Source organism: Tursiops truncatus, chromosome 11 (genome assembly GCF_011762595.2).
Source record: "Tursiops truncatus isolate mTurTru1 chromosome 11, mTurTru1.mat.Y, whole genome shotgun sequence".
Lineage (NCBI taxonomy): Eukaryota > Metazoa > Chordata > Mammalia > Artiodactyla > Delphinidae > Tursiops > Tursiops truncatus.
Window position 1 is genome coordinate 98454105 of NC_047044.1, and position 20578 is coordinate 98474682.

At 51.9% G+C, this 20578-nt stretch overlaps 1 protein-coding gene across 1 annotated transcript in view; it reads left to right on the plus strand.

Moving 5' to 3' along the window:
- The first annotated feature begins 702 nt into the window (after window positions 1-702).
- The window catches only part of CRACR2A (calcium release activated channel regulator 2A), a 120033-nt gene continuing 100157 nt past the window's right edge, over window positions 703-20578 (plus strand). Inside the window, exons 1-2 of the mRNA XM_033867174.2 lie at window positions 703-878; window positions 13233-13464. The gene's annotated coding sequence lies outside the window, so the exon portion shown is untranslated. The remainder of the gene's footprint in view (window positions 879-13232; window positions 13465-20578) is intronic.

The following is a 20578-nucleotide window of genomic DNA, read 5'->3' on the forward strand; positions in this document are numbered from 1 at the left end:
GGTTCACCAAAAAGGGGCTGAGCGTTCTTTGGGAGCCGGCGTCTGGGGAAGGGCTCCCTGAGGAGCGGGCATTTCAGTGGGGCCTGGATGGATGAGTAGGATTTCGTGCGCAGGCAGAGAAGAATGGGAAAGCGCATTCCAGGCAAAGCAGGAGCCCCCGGCGGCTGGTGTGTGGCCGCCAGGGCGTGGCTGCATGTGTGTGTTTGGGGGAGAAGCTGTGAGTCTGGAAAGTTAGCTCGTGTCCAGAGAGTGTGCGTGGAGGGCCCTGTGTGCCAGGCTCAGGGCCATCCTTCAGCCTGACTGCCTCGGGAGGCCTTTGAAGATTCATTTAATGCTTTATTAATTGGATGCTTTTTATCACACAAGCCCTCATGGCCGCGGTAGAATGTACAGAAGAGGCAGAAACGTACAAGGGACAAAACCCCAGAGATACCCGCTGGAGGGGGCCTGGGTGTTGCAGGTGTTCAGGGCGACTCACCTAGTCTGTAACTTTTCCTAGCGGCTAAGGCCGGGGACTGATGTCCACCTTTAGAGAAATGCCTGGAAACATCCTGGAATGGGGGCAAGAGGCCTCAGGGACTCCGGAACAGAGGGGCCCAGGAAGCCCGACCAGTCAGGCAGGCTGTCACCAGCAGCCCCGCCCTCGACACCCAGGCTCCCCCGCAGGGCAGTCAGAGGTCGCCGCCGGCCCGGTCCCCACGCGGCGGGCGCGCGCAGATCCCGGAGGGCGCCCAGGAGGCGGCGGCTCCCGGCGCCGCTTCCGCTGGGGGCCGGTTCATCGGCGCGGGGTCTCGCGGAGCGGCGGGAGGGCGGGCGGTGCCTGACAGCTGTGGGCCGGCGGCACACGGTGGCTGCGGAGTCGAGGCGGCTGGTGCAAGGTGGGTCCGGAGGAGGGAGGGAGTGGGAGGGAGGGAGTGGGAGGTGCGGGTGGGCGCCCCCGCTTCCCTGCCGGGCAGCCGGCCTGGGTGGCGCTTCCTGCTCTCTGGCCCGCCGCGGGGGCCAGCGAGTGTGTGCAGCACATGGAGTTCCGAGGTGTGCGCCCCAGGGAGCAGCTGGACTCCCCACCCCTGTCCCCAGGCCCCGCCTGGCCCTGGCCCCCCCATGACGCTCTGAACCCTGTGCAGACTAGAGGAGGGCCAGAAGCCCCCGGTCTGAGATCGGAAGGGACCTCAGGGACCCTGTCGCCACACCCAGCCTCTTCATTTCACAGAAGAAGAAACCGAGGTTCAGAGTGGTGAAGTGACTTGTCCAGGATGGCAGGTCTGGAAGCCAGAAGTCCTCACCTGGAGGTCAGCGCTGCTGGGAGCCCTTGTGACGGGGCCAGGACAGCAGGCTGTGGCCCTGAGTAGAAACAAAGCGCTGGGAGAGAGGGAGTCAGAAAGACAAAGAGACAGAAAGAGAACCTCCCAGAGCAAAGGAGGGTCAGGAAATGGGGCGGCACTTCCTCCCTGGCCCCGCTTGAGCTGTGGTCTGGCTGCGTGACTCAGCCAGCCTTGCTGACTCTGGCCTAGATGTGTGTGTGCATGTGTGTGTACGTGCACGGGAAAGCCCTCTGACTACATACGGCTGTCCACATACACACAGTGACCTTGCTGGGAGTCTGCCCTGGGTTTGGTATCTGGAGAGGATACCAAGGACCCCAGATGACTTAGTTCTGAGTGGCTGCAGACAGCAGGCAAGGCCTGGAGGGCGGGGGTCCCCGGAAGGGGGAGCCGATCACAGTCCAGGAGAAGAGCCTGACTCCTGAGGCGGTGAGTTCCCTGTGTCTCTGGAAGAAACCAGCATGTACCAAAGAATCCTTTTATCAAGGCCGTGGGCCTAGGAACATGACACTTGCTAGGGCAGCGTACTCCGTATAGAATTGGAATTATTTAACTTGAGGGCCCAGGGTTCGTGTCCTTATTTGGGTGACATTACCATGCACGGGCATGTTGGGTAGTGTTTGCCCATCAGAGCTGCTCTGTGCACGGTTTTGGGGGATAGGTGAGAGGCTGGTGTCTGCCCTCTGAGGTCCCCTCGCCTCTCAGTACTGACTGGAAAGGGTGATGAACAACGTGAGTCTAGGGTGAGTTTGCAGGAGGGGGTGGTCACCTCTGCAAGGAATGGGTCAGTGGCCCTCTGGAGGTGGCGCTTCGGCTGGGCCTTGAGGAGAAGGTTGGGTCAGGGCATTGGGGGGCAGGGACGTCTCAGCAGAGGCGGGGAGGTGGCGGTGTCTGGGGACCAGGGAAAACGCAGTGGACAGTGTGGTGCAGAACGTTGGTTGGGACGAGGTTGGGGAAGGCCTGGTGTGTCAGGCCAGGAAACTTGCACTTCTTATTCGGCCTGGGCATTTTTGGATGGGTTCTGAGAAGAGCAGTGAGGTCACTGGGGTTCAGAAGAACTTATCATTTGGCAGTGATATTTGGGAAGCAAAGGATGCTGTGGGAGGAGAACCCGGGAAGGAGAGCCGGTGAGCAGGGCTGCAGGGCGTGCAGAGAAGGGCTGCTGCTAAAAGGGGCCAGGGTAGGAGGAGAAACCATCTGTTATAGGCCAGCACCCGTGGTAGGGCATTTCTACCCAGGATCCCCTTTAGTCCTCCCAACATCCTTACGAAGAGATTGTTACTACTGTCTCCACTCTGTAAAGGAGGAAACTGAGACTCAGAGAGGTCAACAGCTTGTCCAAGGTCACACAGCACGTGAGTGGTGGGGCAGGGACTGAACCAGAGAAAGCTGGAATAGATCCAATCTGGCAGCTAAATAAAGGTTAGAGGCCTGAGCAGAGGAAGAGACCATGGTGATGGAGACTGGGGTTCCAGTGCTGCACAGGGGAGCCCGGGTTTGGAGCAGGGTCGGGTTCGGTGGTGATTGGAGATGTGTGAGCCTGTGATGGTCCCAAGCACCGGGATCGGGGCTGCAGTAGCTATGGCTCTGCGCCCCTGCCTTGAGGCTCCCGTCATGGGTTTGCTGAGCCCACAGGCAGCTGGGGGGTGGCCGGGCTGAGGGAGTCTGGTGAGGGATCCCCCAGGGATCTGGTAAGTCAGTCGCTGAGTTCACGCCCACACAGAACATGCGTGCGTGCTGTGCCCGTGCTCAGGGCCCTCAGGCATTTGCCATTACTCCTTGGGCGAGAATTCGTTCAGGTTGTCACACTGTCCCAGGCCTTGGTTCCTTCCTGTGTTTCACCCATGAAAAGGGCTGGACAGACCCTGAAGATGTGTTTGCAGAATATTGTGGAATTCCACAAGTGCCTTTTCAGGATCCTAAGAACAGGGCCAGGCCTCTTACAGTGTCAGAGCATCTGGGTGACCTAGGGCCAAGTGTGCTCAGTTTTACAGATGGGGAAACTGAGGCTTCAGAAATCACTGTCCTTCACCAGTGGTGAGTGAGTGGCAGAGAGGGTGCCCACCCCTGAGCTCCTGGCCCTCTCCACTGCCGTGCGGGGGGCAGCCTCCAGCCTCTCCCTTTATAAAATCTCCCCAGGGGGTTGTTTTCACAGACAGACCCCCGCATCGGACCAGTTGGAAAGGCCCTTTCCAACTGTTATTCTCTTTTTCCCCGTTAAACAATACACACTCACACCCATACACAAAATGGAAAATGATTTCCATTCACCCGTCTGGTGGTCAAGTCATGTTTGACGTCTCAGAGGGTTTCCATTTCTCTAAGGGAAATGTGGTGAGACCTACCTAGTCTAGTCAGTGAGCCAGAAAGCATCCCATCCCCGTGTGCAGAGCCAGGGGAGTCCCCACTAAAGTCAGCCTGTAAATAAGGTGGCACCCATAGGGAAGCAGCGGAGAGAACAGGCGGGAGACCGGGAGACAAAGGGAAGAGAAAAGGAGGAAAGGAAAACTGAGCAAGTTTCCGGCACAGGGCAGAGCTACCTTTGGGGACACACCCTCTGGGGACCTGGTTGTCCGATGCTCAGACAGTGTGGAGCAGGGAGGTAACCAGGGGGACCTAAAAAAAGACAAGAGCTACTCAGCCTGACCATCCATCCTGCAACCCGTTCACGTTCACGTTTGAGAGTGAAAGGCAGAGTGTTGGCAATGATGCTGGGACAACGGGCAGAAGCTAGGCTGTCCTGGACGAATTGTCGTCCCGATGGCAGCCAGCACACATCGAGCGCCAGACGCGGATCTGCTTGTTAAAGCCTCACGAGAACCCAGTGGCGTAGGCGCTGCTATCATTCCCGCTTTATAGGAAGAGTACATGCGGAACAGAGAGGCAGAGCACCGTGCCCAGGGTCACACAGCCAGTAACCGGCAGAGGCAGGATTTGCAGCAGGCTGCCCCCGAGCCGGGGCCCGCACCTCACTGGCCCTGGAGGCTCGGAAGCACCAACAGCTTCGGCACAGACAAGACTCCCTGTCCCTTTCCACGACTCAGCTCGTGACCTTTTGGTTCTTGTCATCCCTTCCCCGCTGTTCTCAAAGGCCGATTTAGCCTGACTTCATCTGTGGTTGAGCCCGAGGTGATGGGGAGGAAGTGCCCTGCTGGTTCTGTCCTCTGTGGCCTCTGCACCTGCTTCAGGCTGGTCTCTCCCTTCTTTCTTGCCTTGGAACCGCTCTGCCCGTTCAGACAAGGTCGTGGGGACGGATGGACTGGGTCAGACATGGGAAGACCCTCTTTTTTTTTACATCTTTATTGGAGTATAATTGCTTTGTGATGGTGTGTTAGTTTCTGCTCCATAACAAAGCAAATCAGCCATGCATATACACATGTTCCCATATCTGGGAAGACCCTCTTGAAGGCCAGTGTGGGGAGTGGGTTGTCTGCCTGAGGGGACTCTCAGGGGCCACCATCTGGGGGACTAAGTGACATGCAGGGGCCTCTCCCAGCTTGAGGAATATGAGCTTTTCTTTTGCGACAGATTCTTCCCTTTGTCAGTTTGTTTTGGCTCCCAGCCCTGGTTTCTCAGAACGTCAGCGGGTCAGCGGTACTTTCTCCCCTGCCCGTTTGTTGACACATCCTGGTCAGGCAGCAGAGCCTGACTCTGGTGACACTCCAGCAGTTCTGGAAGATGCAGGGAGGAGGGAGCAGACAGGTGTCCCAGGAGGCTCAGATTCCAAGGGCCTCCGAACCCACTGAGCCTGTGCTGAGGCCCTTTATCTGCATAGTAGAGCAGCCCTGTGGCTGGCTGCCTTGGCCCGGCCCTCTGCTCCCGGGACCCCTGGGTCTGTGCAGCTCCCTGTCCTGCTGGGCCGAGAGGAAAGGTGAGAAGGGCAAGACATAGTGCACACGCTGTGGGTGTGCCGATACCTGCCGCATCCAGGATCCAGCTGTGTGGACGCCCGCCTCCCAGACCTGCATTGGCATCTCTGGCCAGGCAGCTTCCTGAACTCCCTTTTTAACTCAGGGGAATAGGAGGCTGGCTCCAATGGCTGAATTACCAGGGCGGACAAGAGGAAAGTCTCTTACTACGGGCGATTGGCTTATTCTCACTTTATGTACTTTCGACGTCACTTTGTGTTGAGCTCCGGGATTCGGTGAATGGATGGAGCTTTGCCACGTTGAAGCTGGGTAAACACAAACCCTTGCCCGCTGGTTTGGAAGGTTACATTGGTGCCGAGGTGGGGGAATGAGACCAGCTTCCCGCAGCGCTACCCTGATCCAACACAGAGTGTCAGGAACCCCCTTCCCACCTGTGCCTTGAGGCTGGATGCACAGAAATGCACCAGGCATGGCTAAGAGCTTGGCTCCAGTGGACTCACTGGTCCTTACTACAGCCTTGCAAGATAAGTGACTGTTAGTAGTATTCTCCCCATGTTATGGATGAGAAAACCAAAGCTGTGAGAGCTGGAGTAACTTGCTTGAGGTCATACGGCTCCTAAGAGGCTGAGCTGGGATTTGTACCCAGACAACCTGGCCCCAGGGTCACGGGCTCAACCCAGCCTGCCCCTCGGGATGCTGAGCGCCGGGAACAGTTCTGACTCGAACCAGCCATGCGTCCTCGGGATTCACTTTTCTGGCCGGCAGGGGCTGGGTCACCACACCAGCTCTTGTTCTTGATTGTGATCAGTTGTGCTTTTCTGTCCCCTCTTTGTGTCTTGCTGTCGCCTGATCCTGCGTCTGCCCAGGGCAAGGTACTTTATTTCTGGGGTGTGGTTGTCCTGCTACAAACGTGGCTAAGTGTGTTTCCTAGCTCTCCAGCAGGCATTCTTTCTAGCATTTTTATCTTCTGCGCTGTGTCTCTCTAGCACATTTCTTCTTTTGTTGGGGGGAGGGTTTCAGCAAGGCATTTAATTAATTAATTAATGAACTTTTAATATTTTAATTTTATTGGAGTAAGTTGATTTACAATGTTGTGTTAGTTTCAGGTGTACAGCAAAGTGATTCAGTTATACATATATATATATTTATATATGTATATTCATTCTTTTTTAGATTCTTTTCTCATATAGGTTATCACAGAATATTGAGTAGAGTTCCCTGTGCTATGCACTAGGCTCTTATATATAGTAGTGTGTATATGTTAATCCCAAGCTCCTGATTCATCCATCCCACCATGTTTCCCCTTTGGTAACCATAAGTTTGTTTCCGATACCTGTAATTCTGTTTCTGTTTTGTAAATCAGTTCATTTCTATCTCTATTTTTTAATTAGATTCCACATATGAGTGATATCATATGATGTCTGTCTCTGTCTGACTTACTTCACGTCGTGTGATGATCTCTAGGTCCAGCCGTGTCGCTGCAAAGGGCATTATCTCATCCTTTTCTATGGCTGAGTAGTATTCCACTGTATATATGCACCACATCTTCTTTATCCGTTCATCTGTCAGGGGACATTTAGGTTGCTTCTATATCTTGCCTATTGTGAATAGTGCTGCTGTGAATATTGGGGTGCACGTATCTTTTCAGATTATGGTTTTCTCCAGATATACGCCCAGCTGTCTGGCACGTTTCTTGTTGCTTGTCATTACCATCTCCGTGAACTATACTAGCCCCTGCTGTGTTGCCCTGTACTCAGATTTTGGGGGTTCATCTTTGCTCGGGGCTCGGGCTTCTGGCTTCAGTTGATGTGGTGTAATTCTGGGGGTGAAGGCAGCTGGAGAAGCAGCAAGGTCCCCAACAGACTCCCACAGGGACCCCTGCAAATAAGAGAACATATTGAGTGCCTGCCATGTGCCAGGCACTTTTTCTCATCTAGGACTTAGCATCCCCATTTTACAGATGAGAAAACCGAGGCTCAGAGAGGTAAATAGGTCGTCTGAGTTCACACACCTAGCTCTGGTATAGACACCTCCCTCGGGGACACCCCACCGCTGGCTGCCTGCAGAGAGCTGCCCTGGTGAGTGGAGGGCTCTGCTTGATACCAGAGCTCTGTTAACACACCTGTAAGATCCCCTGACTCCACACCAGCTGAGCTGCCCCAGGCACAGGCCAGTCAGAAATACAGGGGTGGGGAGGGCCAGTTAAAAAGTCTGCTCTGGAACTTCTTTTTAAGGAATGCAATTTTAATACATTGAACCACAGCTCAAATCAGAAACAAAGACACAGAAAGGAACTGCTAAGGGAAATGAATGTTAATGAAAAAAAAAAAAAAAGACTAGGCCTCCATTATGTAATCACACATTGCAAACTAAAAATATTTTTTTAAACGCACAAGCCCTATTTACTGGAATTAGAAATAGAATCAAAAGCTCTAATTTGTACTGAATAGTGATCGTGTTACTCCGTACCACATCTGAATCTCCTGACACTGGAGGGACTAGATCAATGCGGTTTTATTGAATGTTAATGCATCCGCCCCCTCAAAAATCCCTCCAGAACAGAAGCAAAATGGTTGAGCACCTACTGTGTGCAGTGCATTGTACTGGGGGAAAGAACAAAGGCCGCAGTACTTCTTCTGACAGCATAGGAGACCCCTGCCGAGGGAGCAGGACAGACTGTATGTTCTCTAGAAGGACACGGGCTTTGGAGAGGCTTAACTAGTTAGACGAGAACAGAGCAGGGCCTGCCAGGATGGTGGAATTCAGCAAATGGGAGTGGTGGGGTCCTGGAAGAATGTTCCATGGGGGCTCTTCAGTCCATCTTAGTAGACAGCGTCTGAGGACCAGTCTGCATGGAAATTAGACCGATGAAGTTCTGCCCAGGCCGTAAGATGTGCCTTGACCCTCCCCGTATTTCTAAGGGTCACCTCCTCCTCTGGCTGGCCTCCACTGACTCAGTTTACCATCTAAAAGCTGTGAGGACCCAGGATGCGCCCTGGACCCTCCGAACCTTCCTGTTTCCTGTGGATAGAGGTTGCGTATAGAATCAAGTACAGCTGGCCCTGCCTGGTACACGAGTGTCTGCTCTGGAGGGGGGAATCTCTAGAACCTGCATGGGTGTGGGTGTGTGTTACATGGACCGCGCTCCGTTAGGAAGGAGATGGTGATCGGAACCCCATGGAAGGTGCTGTGGGGCTGAGGGCGAAGCAGGTAGGCCCACCCTCAGAGACTGACTCCCTTCGTACGCACTTATCCACCAGGAAAGCCAAACAAAACGGACGGCAAGGAAAAGCCAGGTGATACCCTTCTAACAATAGGCCACTGTTGATTTCTTTCCTGTCTGCTGCCTTGTCAGCCCTGGTTGGTTATAGGGCCAAAGGCAGCTTTTCACAGTTGGCCCCGTCCGAGGTCTGGTCACAATGGTTGGTGGAGACCTCTCTGCCCCTGCCTGCCCGGGGCTGTGGTGTGCCCCTCACCGGGCAGGGGTGCCACGCTCCGTCTGCGGCCGGCGGAGTCTCTGGGCTGGGCTGTCCAGAGTCACTTTAGAAAGAGATGCTAACTAGCACAGCGGTGGTCCTGGCTGGCCATCCCGCTGTCATCCAGGGGACACGTGTGCCCACCCCACTGCCAACGGCACTTAGCTTGACCTCCAGGCCAACTGAGCGTGTGTTTTCTCTCCTGGGACTAAGACACAAGCTGAGTGCCCAGCTCCCGTCCTCTGGCCCTGCCCCATCTGCCGGGGTCCTGATGCGGCCCTCCTAGGATGCAGTTCTAGAACTCGGTGCCGGGGGCCAGAGCCGGCAGATGGGTGAGCAGCTGTGCTTGGTGGCAGGTTCGTGTCGGGAGGAGCTTTTCCGTGTGCCGCTTGTGGGCCCCGGCTGCCTCGCTGATGAACTAGCTGTCCTTCCCATCTCGTAGGCCGGTCACGACAGTGGGATGAAGCAGTGACGAGGTGAAAGTGCCTTGAAGTGGGGCTGCTTATGTTTTTTGCAGCCCAGTGGTTTCCATCCATTCATCAAGTTGGGCTTAATTAACCGTTTGCTTCGTAGGTCATCTAACAGGTCCACGTGGTGTGGGCTCAGGCCTGGGTGCCTTTTAACAGGGTGGCCGCACGGCCCAGTTAGGGGCCTGAGGCTTAGCTGGCGACCTATATTCCGGAACTCTCTGGCCCGCCGAAGCAAGACCCTCAGCTGGCAGTGGGAAGAGTCGGGCTGCCTGGGACCTTAGGGAGCCTGGACTCTGCTTCCATCCAGAGCAGCCTGGAGACACCCACAAATCTAGTGAGAATCTGAAGGCTGGTCGTCTTCAGGAAGCCGTCCACAGTGGGTCCTGTTGTTCAGAGCTTCTGCCCTCCCTTTGCAAATATTTGCCCAGGCGTGGGGAGAGTGGATGTAACCACGGATAGGAAAGGATGGAGGATGCTGGGAGTCAGGGAGCGCGGATGTGTGTGGTCAGACACCCGTGGGCTTCAGTTGGTGTCGATACAGTCAGTTCTCATTCCCAGAGAGCCTCCCATGTACGGAGCCCTGAGCTGCGAGATGGGGCCAATGTTACCATCCTTCACTTAGAAGTGAGGAACTGAGAAGCTAAGCAACTCGCTCAAGGTCACACAGCCGGTCAGCGTAGAATCAATCCAAGCACGGGCGCTGGGACAGCAGAGCCCCCGCTCTTAAGAGGGTCAGCCATGCAGCACTGGTGATGCTCCTTCATGCGGATGGAGCTCTTTGCCGTGTACACAGCCGTCCGCGCTCTGCTTTGCAATCTTTACGGCAGTGAGTGGGCATTATGCTGGGGACTATATACCTGACGGTGCATAGTAAAGGAAATTACGACTGAGGAGACAGTTGGGAAATTGTACAATGCTCTACAAATATGGAATAATTGCTGACTCCAATTTACAGGTGAGGAAAATAAAGTCAGAGAGGTTCACTGGCTTGCCTGGGGACACATAGGTGACAAAGGGCAGAGTAGGGATGCCAGCGCGGGTCCTAGGACCTCCTAACTGGTGCTGTTTGTTTCCTTGACATCATCAGGGAGACTGGTTCTGAGTTTATCTGTCCCTTCTCCGTCCCCGTCTCTCCTTCCTGCCCGCCACCACCAAATTGGCACCATATGAAAATGAGGCAGAGAATCTAAAGGAGGCTAAGCTCGCTTTCCTTAGCTGGCTTCCTTGTCCTAAGTGAAAAGGAGAGTGAAGTTAGGGGTGGAGCTGGGGAGGGTATCTGTCAGCAGGGGGGCGGGGGGCGGGATGCAGGAGCTGCACGGAGGGATCCTCTGTGTGCTGCTACCTTCTAGTTGGCGGAAGAGCCCTGGGAGGGGTGGGCAGGACAGGCCATTTTGCCCCCGTGGACGGGCCAGCACGTATTTTATGATCTCATCAAACTGTGAACACAAATTTATTTTAAAATTGTGAGTTAAGCTGGAATCCAGGGTCTATCCCTGGGGCTTGTGTGTTCACATGCAGTATTTATAAAATAAAGAAATCATAAATATTTTGTCTGAAAGATCTTAGGCTTGCTACTGAAAAGATGAAAAGAAAACTTCTGAAGCATCAGCTCTGCAGTGCAGCCTTTTACGACGTGGAAAAGCGATAGAGTTCTATCTCACACTTGAAGCAGAGGGAGGGATTCCTTCTTGCCAACATCTTATTTACTTGCTTGTTTATTAATTTTTGAAAAGATAAGAAATGAACATTTATTTCACACCTTCTAAATGCAGAATCTATGTTCTGAGTATTTATATGTGGTGGCTCATTTATTCCTCACAAAGACCTTGCTTATGTTTTTGTTTGTTTGTTTGTTTGTTTGCAGTACGCAGGCCTCTCAGTGTTGTGGCCTCTCCCGTTGCGGAGCACAGGCTCCGGACGCGCAGGCTCAGCGGCCATGGCTCACGGGCCCAGCCGCTCCGCGGCATGTGGGATCTTCCCGGACCGGGGCACGAACCCGTGTCCCCCATGTTGGCAGGCGGACTCTCAACCACTGCACCACCAGGGAAGCCCAACTTATGTATTTTTAAAATGAGGCTATCAAGATTCTGAGAGATGAACGTGATTCAAACTTCCCAGATAGTAAGAAATGACAGCAAGATGCGAGATAAATATGTCTGACTCCCAATTGATGTTATTTCCTCAACAACAGACTGAGAAAATCTATTTTCATTTTCTTTGTTTTTCATTCCTTCTTTAATCTCAGATCTTCCATCTAGAATCTTTCCTCCCATCTGGAATACCCCTTTAAAAAATGTCATTTAATGAGAGTCTGTTTGTGACAAACTAGACTTTTATTTATTGGAGAATGTCTTCATTTCTCTTATTCTTAGAGGACATACTCTTTAAGGCTAGAATTCTCAGATGACAGTTATTTTGGCTTAGCGGGTGGAAGGTAATCTACGTTGTAACCATTGAAAGGGAACGCTTTCTCCTTGGCTGCTTTTAAGAATATGTTAGCCTCTATCTTTCATGTCTCTTAAGCTCCCATATTTTTCTGAGTCTTTGTCTTTTTGGGCTGCATTTGGTTAATTTATTTTGACGTAGCTTCTAGTTCACTGCTTCTTTCTCAGGCTGTATCTACTATGCTATTAAGTCTGTCCGCAGTTTGTGATTTCAGTTATTTAATTTTTATTTCTAAAAATTCTCTTGGGTCCATTTTTCTTGAAATCTTCTTGATTATTTCTCATGTTTTTTTTTTTTGTTGTTGTTGTTCCCTGTTCATATTTACTAGCTTGTCTTTAATTTCTTTAATTACATTATAGTCATTATTATAGTCAGAATCTGAATATCCCATTATCTGAAGACATGCCTGGCCAGTGAGTTCCTTCCTTTCTTGCCAGCTCATCCATGCTTTCAGAAATATTGTTTTTTTATCATTTATACAAGATTTTCAGTGGGAGGTTCAGTCTAAGTACTTAGCCTGCCGTAATGCGGGAAATAGAAGTCCAGCATATTTATTTAGTATTGACAAAATTAGGAGAGGGAAAAGCAGTCCAATGGAGGTCAGCCCTCTGGACCTAGAAGCCCACCCTGTACCTAGAGGCTTCTGGGAGCGCCCCGAACAGCTCGTGAGATACCTCATTGAGGAGCAGTCATGGCGTGGCTCACCCAGCGGAGACTTGTTCTGTCCAGCACCCACCCACCGAGGACGTGATGCCAGAGGAGCATTGACCAAACAAGAGGAGGAGATTTTCAGGAGTCATTTTATCTCTGAGAGTTTCCAGGCCGGATGTAGAGAGGACCACTGAGTCCAAGGCAGCCTCCACCTCTCCTCCGCCTTTGCCGCATCGAACCCCTCCATCCTCTTGATCCCACTTCTGAATGACTTAGCATCCACTCACCTGTCCCTACTCACCTGCTCCGCCCTGGCCAGGACACACCAGCGTTCGTCTGGACTGTGATATTCCCCTAACGGGTCTCAGTGTATCCACACCCCCTCCTCTCCCTCCTAAATTCATTCACACAAGGAGCCCAAGTCGCCTTTTAAAAATGCACGTCAGATCCTGTCTCTTGCAGCCTTTGGGTGTAGCTTCAGTGATTTCTCACGGCTGTGTGGGTGGAGTCCCAGGTCAGCATTAAAGTCAGAGATCTCATCCCAGAGAACAAAGCTTAATCCTGCCACTTCCCTGATACCAGAGGAAGGTGGGCCTGCATCTCCCTTAGGGGCCAGGAAAACATTTCCAGGGTCCCTCCCACGAAGCCCGTCTCCTGTCTCAGTGGCCAGCGGGGGATCAGAAACCCACCCCCACCACCCTCTGGCAAGGGCCCGCACTTGCTTTGACTGGATGGGGCCCTGAGCTGAGCAGGTCGCTTATTACCCTGAGTGATGACCAAAATTGGAATCTTTTTGGAAAGGAGGAAGGGAAAAATGAGTGATATTAGGCAGGCAACCGGGGTCTGCTGCAAAACCTGACCAGACCACAGCTGGTAGCTGATTTCAGAAGTGCCAGGAGGAAAGTTAAGAGGCTTCCAGGGCGTCTCTGTCCTGAGATCTATAATGAGTTACTTGAAGCCAAACTGAGGACACCTTCCCTCTGTGTGTTCTGCCGGCAGGTCCCGCCCTGACCACAGCTGCCCTTCAGGAGACTGGCCTGGAGCCACGGTCGGGCCACTGGGCTGCTTGTCAAGGGTGGGGCAGTGGCGACTTGCCGCCTTGCCTCGTCAGCCCGGCCTGGGGCTCCACCTGGCACTCGGTGCGGCCACGGAGAGAGCTCCAGGAGGAGCCCCGGTGCAGCAGGAGCCCGGAGACCGGGATCCAGAGGAACCGCAGGAGAGACCAGTCAAGGTGAGCTGTCCCCACCCCTGCCCACCCCGGGCGTGTCGCTGGACACGAGGCTTCTTATGGTGAGAATCAGAGGTTCCTAGAGGCAGGTATGGTGCGAGCAGCCACCTGCAGGGAGGCTGGGCCAAACGAGCAGAGGTTCTGAACGATGCCACAGGAAACAGTATCTCTCGTCTTCTGTAGCCCCTCTTCAAAACTGTTGGTCAGCTCACCAAAGTGGACTCCCAGACCATGTGGCCCTTGTGTTTGCTGCGCGCCGGGTTTGTGGAGGGCTGCAGAAAAGGCTCACTGTCCCTCCAGGGCCTGCCTCTCTGAACAGAAAAAGGAAGTGCGTGAGCAACCAACGTGAGAGCCTTCGCTCAGGGGTGGCAGATGAATGTCACAGACAACAGTGGGCCTCCGCGGTGGGCTAGAAGTTTGAGTTCCAGGCCAGGAGCAGGGGTGACAGCTTCTAGACGTTGTCTGCTAGCCTGACATTCTAGTTTCCCCAGTTCTTCGGCCAAAAGGAAATACAGTAGAACATGGAGTCCGGATGGCCGCACAGTGGGGCTGAGTTACGGGTGACCTATGTAGCGTCCGCTGGGGGCTGAAGTCATGCTTGTTTGGCCCCTGTGATGTGTGTTGTTACGTTCTATGTGTCTGTCTCAAATCTTCAGATTGTCGACTCCTTGAGGGCAGTCACAGAATACTCTACTTCTCTTATATTCTTCACGGGGTCGGCACTCAGTAATTGCGTACTGTTTGATTGTTCGCCGTATACCTACGTGATAAAACGTGATCGGTCAGGGCGTAGAATTTTCATTCATTGGGCAGAGTCGCCATCAGCATCTCCTGAGCACCTCCTGAGGTGGGAGAACATCAGATGCCTTGGCCACTAGCGCTGGCCTGAGTGTATTCATTCCTTAGGGCTGCCCTAATGAGTGCCGCATACCGGGTGATTTAAAACAGCAGAAATGTGTCGTCTCACGGTTCTGGAGGGTGGAAGTCCAAAGCCAAGGTGTCGGCAGGGCCCTGCTCCCTCTCTGACCTGCAGGGGAAGTCCTTCCTGGCTTCCTCCTTGTTCTGGCAGTCGGTCGGCAATCTTGAGCGTTTCTCGCTAGGCTTGCAGCCGCGTAATCCACGCCGTGCCAACGTTGTCAAACGAGTTATCCCCGTGTGTCTCTGTCTTCACGTGACTGTCTTCTTCTGAGGACCCCGGTCATATCGGGCTACCTTCTGAGGTCCTGGGATTTAGGACTTCACTGTGCCTTTTCTTGGATCGTAATTCAACCTGGGACACTAAGCGAGCGATTTTCAGTGACAAGACTAGGACGTACCCGGGGCCGGGGTGAATAGTTACTGTGTCCCTTCGTGCAGGTGGAAGGAACAGGGAGATGAATCAGTGGGCCGTGTCCTCTGTTCTCTCGGCGTCCTTCAGGGAACGTGGCTGGGCCCAGTGGAGCACACATGACGCTCTGGCCAGTGGAGGGACACCACGCTCCTATCGCTGCACCTTTTTTATAGGACAAGTCAGGGAGAGGCCTCAACAGAAGGGAGCAAACAGACCGTCTGGGTTCCGGTCAGCCTTAACTTTGGAGGAAGGTGGAGAAACCCAAGCTCAGAAGCGGGTGGAGAGCGGCACACCCTTCTCCTGGGAGAACAGGAGCTCCTGGGCCCAACCAGCTCATTGCCAGGCAACCCAGAGGGTGTTCCAGATGCCAGATTTGAACAACCTGCTGGTCTTCAAACCCAACACAACTTGGACCCCTTGCTGCCAACTTTCTGCCTCCCGGTCGGGACCCCTTAGTGCAGAGGTTGTAAAGCTGAGGCCAACAGGCCATGTGTAGCCTGTAGGTGTGTGGTGTTCACATTGTTTTTATATTATTTTTGGAGTAAGTGCTATATTCACATAGCTCAAAAATCAAATCATTATAGAAAGATATCTAGTGACCTCTTATACCAGCCTCCATATGCCCATCCTGCCCCCTCCCCAGTAACCATTTTTATTTGTTTCTTATACACCCTTCTAGACTTTCTTATTGCAAAGAAGAAGCAGTACAAACATACATTCTCCCTCCATCCCATTCTTTCATACATAATTATAGCATACACACTCTACTCGCTGTTTCACCTCGCTCTTTTCGCTTCATTGATCTTGGCGACCTTTCCCTATCAGTGAACCAAGAGCTCTCTCCTTCTTCACAGGGGTGTAGTATTCCGTTACATGTATCGCTATGAACTTCCCTCCAAGAGCTGCTGCATCCCATAGAGGCAGCAGTTTTTTGTATGGTTGTGAGTGTTCTGTTGTAGGGATGCACCGTCATTGATTCAACCAATCCTTGCTGATGGACACAAGCTGTTTATAGCTGTCTGGTGTTTATTACAAGTAACGTTGCAGTGAATAAAACTGTATTTCGTCCTGTACCTGAACATGTACAACATTTTAAAATTCGGAAATATCTTTGAATGATCCAAAGGGCTGGAAACACTGGGTTCTAATGACTGTATGTTGACAGCTGGTTGGAGCGAGTGGCAGCTGTCTCTAAGGGTCCCTAACTGGGGACCAGCCTGCCCACATCCACCGTTTTCTCCACCCCCTCTCTGTCTCTTCCACTAAGGCTAAGTGTTGACTTTCACGGAGCACATGAGGTGCTGCTTTTCTCATAGTAGATTAAGAAGGAAGGGAAATTGCTCTCGTCCTAATGTCTCTTCAAAATGGAAAATGAAAGCCAGGGAGGCTGTCTTTTTCCAGAAGAAAGGGAAGGGCAGACGTCTGCGTGGATGTGATTCTGCTTCATTTGCACCTGATGGGTCGGCCCCTGTGTGTTACCGTCTGAGCGCTTGAGCGCACCCCTGCCTTGCCAGGCCCCGGCCTTCTTCTCATCTCAGAGTAGGAGGGAAGGAGCTCTGCTCACTGGTTGCTTTTGCTCTGCTTGGAGAACTTCAGCTGCTCAGAGACCAGCAGTAAAAACGAACACGACAGTCAAGAGTACTGTTCGATGACATATATCATCTCACCAGAACCCCACAAGGACACGGTATTCCTACTCCTGTTTTATAGACAAGAAAACAGTAATGGAGTGAAGTCGCTCGGCCAAGGTTCATAACTTGTACACGGCAGACGTAGGACCTGACCCAAGAATTTCAGGCTCTAGAACCTGTTGTTTTAGCCGATATATTATGCTGCCTCCAAAGTCTTACAAAAGAGGTGTGGTTTACGGTTACACCTCTCACCTCTGTGACTGTTGTCAGTGGTGGCATGTGAGGACGGTCACGACAAAGAGAACATCTCTGAAAATGGGTGAGATGGCGATGTGCCCCAAAGAAGGCACATAAGGAGGATGCCATTTCGTTCTCCTAACAAAGGCGATGGCTCATCCTTTGTGGTCTGTCACATTGTGTAGAGAGGAATTGGCTTCGTTGTCCCTGAGAGTCTTTTATACCCAAACATCTATGGAGCGCCTGGTGCACGCCAGGCCCTGTGCCTGGCGTGAGAGACGAGACGAAAGAGCCACATCCTGGTCGGAGGGGCCGAGTGAGGACATGTGGACCGAAAGCTGCAGTGCCACCTGGTACATGAACGTGTCAGGCTGGGTCCTGAATTTCTTGACAGAAGAAACAAATTCAGTGTGGAGCAAGGAGGTGGGTGGTTTCCTGTCTTGGGTCCGCCGTTGCCTGATGAAGGAAGGAAGCAGGGCCCGGAAGTGGAGGCTGTGAGTTCAGGTGTTGAGCCACCCTTCTGCCCGCAGCCTTTGGGGAGGCTGTCGGTCCTCCTCTCCGAGGCCGTGGGCTCCTAGAGATGGCCTCGGCCGGGGTTGAGAGGCAGCCGGAAGGAAGCCGCCTTTCCCCTCGCTGTCCCCCAGCTCAGCTTTTCTCCTTCCTGGTCATCTGTTGAGCAGCTGAGCTGGGCTTACCTCCCTGTGAGGCACTGACTCTCTTCCCCAGTGAAGGACCGGCCGGCCAGCCTGGGGGCGGGGATGGGGCCGGGAGGGCACAGTTCACAGGCTTGAAATCACACCCCAGCAGAAGGATCTGCAAGCCGGGGCTTCTTGTCGCTGGGACGCGCCTTTCTTGGTTTTTTATTGTCACTGTCTGTCTTTCATCTCCCCCAGGTTTGCAGCATCTGTCATCTCTGTGGTTATCTTAGAACAACGGGCTGGGGGTTGCTTTCTATTTATTCTTTCTCGAGTGTGACGCTAACCACAAGGGCCTACGGGCAGGGGGAGGGGGAGGGAGCCACTGCCTCTTCAAACCCTGTGGTCCTCCGTGCAGCTGGGGCTGGTGGTGAAACTGACAAGACTGAGCTGGTAGCTGTGCCCCAGTGACCGTGAGGGCGGGGCGGGGGGGGGATGTGGCCTGTGCTTCTGTGGACGAGCAAAGGGAGCGAGTTGCTTTCTGGGTACAAAGGAGAATTTGGAGTCCGGAGGGAATACAGACAGCAGGCATTTCTAGGGCCACAGCTGTGTGGGCTTCTCCGTGCTGGCAGCCAGGTGGACATTCAAGAGAAGAGTCTTGTGTCCTTCTTGTCCTCAAGGAACTTAGTGACAGGGAGAGGAGATAAATAACAAGGATTTACCGTAGAGCCCAGGGAACTGTATTCAATATCTTGTAATGGAAAAGAATCGAAGAAAAAAGAACATAGATATATACATATATACGTGTATATGTATAACTGAATCCCTTTGCTATACACCTGAAACTAACACAATACTGTAAATCAAGTGATACTTCAATTGGAAAAAAACAAAAAGAGGAGCAGGATGTACAGCTGACGTGCGCTCTTGGGCCCGTTTTCTCATTGGAGAAATGAATGAGGTTGACAGTGGTGAGGATCCCTAATGGGGTCGGTGGAGTAGTGCCTCGCTGGGTTCCGTGAGTGGATGAATCACCTGGGGGTCTCCTTATAAAAGGAACATTCTGATGCGGTAGGTCTAGTCCAAGGCTGAAGATCCTGCATTGCCAACAGACTCCCAGGTGCTACTGCTGGTCCCAGGACCACAGTGCTTTGAGTGTTGAAGCCCCGCAGGGCATTCTGGAAGTCTGTGGGGTGGCTTTGAACTGCCAGGAGACTAAGAGATGCCCTTGGCATTGACTGGGTGCGGGTTAAGGTTAGGGTTAGGGTTAGGGTACAGGTTAGGGTACAGGTTAGGGTTTAGGGTTAGGGTACAGGTTAGGGTTTGGGTTAGGGTACGGGTACAGTTTAGGGTGCAGGTTAGGGTTAGGGTACAGGTTAGGGTTAGGGTACAGGTTAGGGTACAGGTTAGGGTTAGGGTACAGGTTAGGGTACGAGTTAGGGTTAGGGTACGGTTTAGGGTACAGGTTAGGATTAGGGTACGGGTTAGGGTTAGGGTACGGTTTAGGGTACAGGTTAGGGTTGGGGTACGGGTTAGGGTTAGGGTACGGGTATGGGTTAGGGTATGGGTTAGGGTTAGGGTACAGGTTAGGGTTAGGGTTAGGGTACAGGTTAGGGTTTGGGTTAGGGTACGGGTTAGGGTGCAGGTTAGGGTTAGGGTACAGGTTAGGGTACGGGTTAGGGTACAGGTTAGGGTTAGGGTACAGGTTAGGGTTAGATTTAGGGTTAGGGTACGGGTTAGGGTACGAGTTAGGGTTAGGGTATGGTTTAGGGTACAGGTTAGGGTTAGGGTACGGGTTAGGGTTAGGGTATGGGTTAGGGTTAGTGTTAGGGTTAGGGATACTCCTTGTGGTTCCACGTGCAAATCGACCCCATCAGTGAAGAATTGTTACCTGCCCTGCCAAACTCAATCCAACACAAAGAGAAATCAGTTAGTACCTTTGACATAGTACTGTGAAACATTTTCAAAGAAGTTATGCCCAAAGCCCAGTAATTTAGGAGCTGGTTGTTTTGGGACGAGAAGCCTAAATGGAATAAAGGCAGAGTCCCGAGGTTATTGTATAATTTCCCCACTCCACGCGTTCTGTCTAGTTTAGAGCATTTCCAAACATACATTTAACTGAAAAGGGTTTCAGTGCAATGTGGAGTTACTGCAAAGGCAAGGAAGCCTTTGTAACAGGAGATTCGAGACTCCGTCTTACAGACACAGACATAGGGCAGCACATTATTAAATTAGCAGGCACCTGAGATGCCACCATCTCAGTGAACTTCTTTATAGAAGCTGTTTTTGAAATAGTTTATAGTCTACTGTATGTATATGTATAATCTAATCTATCTATCTGTATACATATTTGTAGGGAGTTCAATGATAAGAAACTTCTTGCAAAATTTATACATTACAGTGATTTTCTTTGGGGTTGCCTGTGTGTTTCACTCTGACTCTGACGTTCTCATTAGAGATCTACCAAACAACTTTTTCCAATCCATCTTCCTCTCCCCTCTCCCTAAAGGAAAAGGATAATGTTTCCAAGGCTTTTTTAATGCTAAAGACTGAACAATGGGATTGACATATATACACTAATATGTATAAGATGGGTAACTAATAAGAACCTGCTGTATAAAAAAATAAAAAATAATAATAATAAAAAAGACTGAATATGTGTGCCTACCCCCCTCCATGGGTGGAGTTTCCAGGTTAGAGACTTGTTCTCCATGATACTTTGTTCCATGTCTCAGCACACTAAAGTATATTACATCTTACTTGTATATAAGGCTTAGCTCAGTCACAAGAATAATTTACTTCCTTGTTTTCTCTATTTCCACACTTGTAATTTAATTTCACAGTGAGGTGATTTCCTTCCTGTTATCAGATGCAGACAGGTAAACGGGTTTGTTACTTCTCATCCTGACATGTCTCATTCTGTCGTCCGCTGCTCTTTTATTTCCTTGTGGTCCTTATATGGGTTGTTCAGCCTAACCTTACCCATCACGAGTAGGTATAAGGCTTGTCTACCTCATTCTGGGTTCCAGGGCAGTCATGCACGAGTACTTCCTTACTGGGAAAGTTATCATTTTGTTACAAATGGCATTCCCTCTTCTCCTTCAGATTACAATTAGAGCTCAATGATGCATATGGCTCAACTGATTTATCTAGGAGTTTCATTTCCGATGGCGAAGGGGGCGTTTCCAAATATTTGTTATAAAAATGGGGTGTAGGGCTTCCATGGTGGCGCAGTGGTTGAGAGTCCGCCTGCCGATGCAGGGGACACGGGTTCGTGCCCCGGT